This window comes from Mus caroli, unplaced genomic scaffold (assembly GCF_978045245.1).
Source record: "Mus caroli unplaced genomic scaffold, Mus_caroli_1 scaffold_8, whole genome shotgun sequence".
NCBI lineage: Eukaryota > Metazoa > Chordata > Mammalia > Rodentia > Muridae > Mus > Mus caroli.
The window spans coordinates 5,413,793-5,420,568 of NW_028227263.1; positions in this window are offsets into that span (position 1 = coordinate 5,413,793).

The window sequence follows — 6,776 nt, forward strand, 5'->3', positions numbered from 1 at the left end:
GTTGTGACAATGGCCCTAAAGCACATTCCCATCAGTGTGACCTTCTACATCAGCTTCAGAAATGTGTGTCCATCATTCCCATCAGTGACCTTCTACATCAGCTTCAGAAATGTGTGTCCGTCAAGGAATGATGACGTACGTTCATGGGGTTTTAAATTTTATTTAATTTATTGAAAATAGTCACTCTCTCTCTCTCTCTCTCTCTCTCTCTCTCTCTCTCTCTCTCTCTCTCTCTCACACACACACACACACACACACACACACACACACACACACACACACACACACACCATGGAGTATGTAGTGGTCAGAGGATAAACTTCAGGAATTTGTTTTCCCTTACACCATAGGTTCCAAGAACCTAACCCAGAAGAATATCAGGCTGAATGTTGTTATCAGCCAAGGTAATGTTTTAAATTATCCCAAGCTTATCTCATTCTTGGGAGAAATGGTATTTCTAATATGGTATCCTTTTATAGGTTGCTAAAATTTTATTAGAAATTCTCTGTTCACGGTGGGGGCGTGTATTGTTCTGTAAATCTATTTTTTCAACAGTTTTTGATATCAGGATTGTGCTGGTCATGAAAGTTCTGGGACATGTTTTTTGATACATTTCACCAGTCAAGTTCTTTGGACTCAGACATTCCTTGGTGCAAGTTTTCTCATTTCTGTTGTTTGACAGTTTTAAACTTTTATATAATGAATTCTAGTCCTGTTCACACAGCACTCCGCATCCCCTCTCTTTCCTTCTCCCCCTCCTCCTGTCTGGAGCACTCCTCAGCAAATCCCCCTCACACATTCATGTCTCCTTTCTGTGTTGTAGCCACAGAATTTAACTAGTTTCGTGAGTGGGAGGTTATCTACTGGAGCACCAGTGGCCACACAGAAGAAAATGACACACATTGATGTCTTCTCTCCCCTAGGTGCCTGCAAAACACCTTCTGGCAATGTGAAAGCATGAAAGCTAGCCACTGAGAAAGAAGCTTCCAGCTCGGCTTCAGCTTGATTTATCTATGAAGATAGAGTCTGTCTATGAGCATGCGGTATCTTCAACTATAGGATCTTATCACCAAGTTCTAATGGACAACCAAGTGTAATGACAATAGCTTGTATTGTTTGGGGGCTTCTCTTGGTTCTCCTTCACGGTACTGGGTTTTTCATTTAAAAGTCTATGGCTTCTGGGAAGAGCAATATCTATCCATAGGGAGTGTCTCCATTCAAACTCTTTTTTGAAGATTATAATTTTTAACAAGCTTATAAAATCATGGGTTTCTTCCCTGGGACCTCTTGGGGTACTGGTTAGTTCATATTGTTCCTCCTATGGGGCTGCAAACCCCTTCAGACCCTTGGATCCTTTCTCTAGCTCCTCCATTGGGGACCCTGTACTCACCAAGCAAAGAGTACACATGGAGGGACCCATGGCTCCAGCCACATATGTAGCAGAGGATGGCCTTGTCAGGCATCAATGAGAGGAGAGGCCCTTGGTCCTGTGAAGGTTTGATGCCCCAGTGTAGAGGAATGCCAGGATAGGGAAGGGGGAGTGGGTGGGTTGGTGAGCAGGGGGAGGGGGGAGGGGATAGGGAATTTTCGGAGGGGAAACGAGGAAAGGGGACAACATTTGAAATTAAATAAAAAATATCTAATTAAGAAATAGAAAAAAGAAAAAAATCAAGGGTTTCCATGTGACCTTTTCACACATCCTTAGTTTTTCAAGATTTATTTTCACTTGTGTGTGCACACACACTTACACATTTGTGCCATGCAGGGTGTGGGTACTGCCCATGGAGACCAGAAGAGGGCATTTGGATCCCCTGGGGCTAGAGTAACAAGCAGTTGTGCCACCTGACATGGGAACCAAACTCTGGTCTTCTGCAAGAGCAACAGGAGTTCTTAGCCAAGCTACCTCACTTACTCTTTTTTTTTTTTATTATAAGCCTTTATTGAGTTATAAAAGCTGTGATAATGCTACTGCTCTAACCATTCATTCCAGCACTTTCTCTACTACATATTGATTTTTGTAAGCTTTTGTTTAATGTAGTAGCTAGTATAGCCTCTACACAACCAAGATTTAAGAAGCAAATGGTCTACAATATACAATAAGCAATCATAGTTGCCACCCCTTTAATGTTTTTGGACCCTGAAAGGACACAAGGTCTTCTCTGGGGTCAGAGAAACAAGTGCCCACTTCTGCCTTCTCATGTTTGGGCTTCCCAATTGTCACTAGGTCTTTCTGTGCACCATCTGCTACCCAATGTCTTACTTTCTGTCTTCTCCCTGGATAGAATTTTAATGGCAGAGAATTCAAGACAGTGGGTAAAAGCATTGAAGAAACTGAAAATAAAGTATAGGTATTCAAGTCATTGTGACCCAATTAGGTTCATATTACATCAGGAGAGGTTGCACCCGGATAGTTCAGAGAAAGATAGAGCTTATGATTATGATTTTTAAGGTCTGCAACTTTTTAAATAAAGATGATACAATAAAATTTGTCAAAAGGGTGAGAAACATTAACACCAAAGTGCATCATCATTTGATTATGACATATATAGTTGAGTCAAGCTATACCTTGAGATATGAGCTATTTCATCACATGAACATTTGAGTCTTTCCTACTTCATAAAAGTGACATTTCGAATCAGACTGTGTTAGTTCCTTATGACTATAGCCACTCTTTTTTTTTTATTTTTAATATTTTTATTACATATTTTCCTCAATTACATTTCCAATGCTATCCCAAAAGTCCCCCATAGCGCCCCCCACTTCCCTACCCACCCATTCCCATTCTTTTGGCCCTGGCATTCCCCTATATTGGGGCATATAAAGTTTGCAAGTCCAATGGGCCTCTCTTTCCATTGATGGCCGACTAGGCCATCTTTCGATACATATGCAGCTAGAGACAAGAGCTCCGGGGTTCTGGTTGGTACATCATGTTGTTCCAACAATAGGGTTGCAGATCCCTTTAGCTCCTTGGGTACTTTCTCTAGCTTCTCCATTGGGAGCCCTGTGATACATCCAATAGCTGACTGTGAACATCCACTCCTGTGTTTGCTAGGCCCCGGCATCGTCTCACCAGAGACAGCTATATTTGGGTCCTTTCAGCAAAATCTTGCTAGTGTATGCAATGGTGTCAGCGTTTAGAAGCTGATTATGGGATGGATCCCTGGATACGGCAGTCTCTAAATGGTCCATCCTTTCATCACAGCTACGAACTTTGTCTCTGTAACTCCTTCCCTGGGTGTTTTGTTCCCAATTCTAAGAAGGTGCACAGTGTCCACACTTTGGTCTTCCTTCTTCTTGAGTTTCATGCGTTTAGCAAATTGTATCTTATATCTTGGGTATCCTAAGTTTTGGGCTAATATCCACTTATCAGTGAATACATATTGTGTGAGTTCTTTTGTGATTGTGTTACTTCACTCAAGATGATGCCCTCCAGGTCCATCCATTTGGCTAGGAATTTCATAAATTCATTCTTTTTAATAGCTGAGTAGTACTCCATTGTGTAAATGTACCATAATTTCTGTATCCATTCCTCTGTTGAGGGACATCTGGGTTCTTTCCAGCTTCTGGCTATTATAAATAGGGCTGCTATGAACATAGTGGAGCATGTGTCCTTTTTACCAGTTGGGACATCTTCTGGATATATGCCCAGGAGAGGTATTGCTGGATCCTCCGGTAGTACTATGTCCAATTTTCTGAGGAACCGCCAGACTGATTTCCAGAGTGGTTGTACAAGCTTGCAATCCCACCAACAATGGAGGAGTGTTCCTCTTTCTCCACATCCTCGCCAGCATCTGCTGTCACCTGAATTTTTGATCTTAGCCATTCTGACTGGTGTGAGGTGGAATCTCAGGGTTGTTTTGATTTGCATTTCCCTGATGATTAAGGATGTTGAACATTTTTTCAGGTGTTTCTCTGCCATTCGGTATTCCTCAGGTGAGAATTCTTTGTTCAGTTCTGAGCCCCATTTTTTAATGGGGTTATTTGACTTTCTGGAGTCCACCTTCTTGAGTTCTTTATATATATTGGATATTAGTCCCTTATCTGATTTAGGATAGGTGAAGATCCTTTCCCAATCTGTTGGTGGTTTTTTTGTCTTATTGATGGTGTCTTTAGCCTTGCAGAAGCTTTGTAGTTTCATGAGGTCCCACTTGTCAATTCTCGATCTTACAGCACAAGCCATTACTGTTCTATTCAGGAATTTTTCCCCTGTGCCCATATCTTCAAGGCTTTTCCCCACTTTCTCCTCTATAAGTTACAGTGTCTCTGGTTTTATGTGAAGTTCCTTAATCCACTTAGACTTCACCTTAGTACAAGGAGATAGGAATGGATCGATTCGCATTCTTCTACATGTTAACAACCAGTTGTGCCAGCACCATTTGTTGAAAATGCTACTCTTAATACGGCCTTATAGTTTCTTTTAAGATTTCTTTTAATTTTAATTGTATAGGAGGGGGTGTTATCTGCTGTGTTTTATAAAAACAAGAAAAGGAAGCCAGGAATATGTTTGGTAGAGGTGTGGAGTGGTGAGGTGGAAGGGGGCCCTTCTGCATGCCCATGCTAAGGCATCCCTTCCTCCTGAGGGACCAGCCACATGATGGTATAGTATAGAATAGAGTTTACTTAGGGCATGGGGAGGAGAGTTGAGGGAGTAGAGACAGAGAAAGGCAGAGCGAGAAGGGGAGAGGGAGAAGGAGAGAGAAGGGGGAGAAGGAGAGGGAGAAAGGGGGAGAAGGAGAGGGAGGGGAGGGGGAGAGGGAGGGGAGAAGGAGAGAAGAGGCTGCCATGAACACATGGAGCAGAAAGGGAAGAGGGTAAAAGAGTAAGAGGGAAATTGACTGAGGAGGGGGCAAGCAGCCCCTTTTATAGTGAGTCAGGCATACCTGGCTGCTGTCAGGTAACTGGGAGGCAGAACCTAGAAGAAATCCTAACATTACCTGTGTGCAGGTGCCTACAAAGGCCAGAAGATATCAGATCCTCTGGAACTAGTTACACTCGATTGCGAACCTCCCAGTATGGGTGCTGAGAACCAAATTCAGGTTCTCTGAAAAAGCAGCAGCAACTGCTCTTAAAAGTGGAGACGTCTCTCCATCCCAGCACCCTTAGTTCCGATTGCCCCTTCCTCCTCCTCCTCCTCCTCCTCCTCCTCCTCCTCCTCCTCCTCCTCCTCCTCTTCCCGCTGCTGCTGCTGCTGTTCTTCTCTATCCTTTCACCCTCTCCCTGTTTAGACTCTTCTATCTCCAGTAACCTCCCTCAATGTTTTCTACTGTGAGATAAATGTGGAAAGTTTTTTAAATATTCTATTGACATATTCGTTGTACATGGTACTAGGTTTAATGATGATGCTTTCATATAACTAAACCATATACTTTGGCCATATTCACCTTCACTCACCTCATTTTCTCCATCCTCTCCTTGCTAGTCACCATCATTCCCCAGCCTCATATCTTCCTCCATGTCTTATATGTATGAATAATTTGTCTATGTACAATCTAGAATCCACAAGTGAAAGAAAACACTTTTCTCTTTGTATGTTTGTCTGAGTCTGGCTTTCATGTAATATGACAGTCTCTAGCCGCATCCATTTTCCTCACAGAAATTAATTTTTTTCTTTATAGCTGGATAAAGCTCCATTTTGTGTATGTTTTGTGCCTTTGTCCCTAGGCTGATTCCATAGCTTGGCCACTGTGAGTACCGCTTCAGAAAACTGATGTGCAAGTATTTCTGCGAAATGTTGACCTGGAGGCTTCTGTGTGAGTGCCCAGGAGTGGTATAACTGGGTCACAAGATGCTCAGAAGTTGTGTAGCTGGGTCACAAGATGCCCAGGAGTGGTATAGCTGGGTCACACAGATGCCCAGGAGTGAGGTAGCTGGGTCACACAGATGCCCAGGAGTGGTGTAGCTGGGTCACACAGATGCCCAGGAGTGGGGTAGCTGGGTCACACAGATGCCCAGGAGTGAGGTAGCTGGGTCACACAGATGCCCAGGAGTGGTGTAGCTGGGTCACACAGATGCCCAGGAGTGGGGTAGCTGGGTCACACAGATGCCCAGGAGTGGGGTAGCTGGGTCACACAGATGCCCAGGAGTGGTGTAGCTGGGTCACACAGATGCCCAGGAGTGGTGTAGCTGGGTCACACAGATGCCCAGGAGTGGGGTAGCTGGGTCACACAGATGCCCAGGAGTGGTGTAGCTGTGTCACACAGATGCCCAGGAGTGGTGTAGCTGAGTTACACAGATGCCCAGGAGTGGGGTAGCTGGGTCACACAGATGCCCAGGAGTGGGGTAGCTGGGTCACATGAACAGGAACTGTGTAGTTGAGTCATGCGAATGTTCTTTTTTGTTTTTGTTTTGTTGTTGTTGTTGTTGTTGTTTTGCTTTGTTTTGGTTTTAGGGTTTTTTTTTTGAGGAGCCTCCATAGTGGAAATTTTTTATTATAAATTTAATTTCTCTGATAAACACAGGGATATTCAAATAATCTCTCCATAATTGAATCAGTGCTTCTGAATGTGTAAATTTAATCTTCATTGATAAATTTATTGTGATGAAGCTATTTGTAAACTTCTTATATTACTTTTAGCCATTAGTGACATACACCCCTCTTCAATCTCTCAAGCCCTACTAATAATTTGTGGGGTTTCTCTTTTATCTTAACTAGTCTTAATAGGATGGAATTCATTTTATTAACATTTTATCCACTTGACCTCCAGGCTTGTTGATAATCCATATTTTCCTTACACTGAAATATTGTTAATTGTTGTTATTTCTTTCTTCCTGTGGGT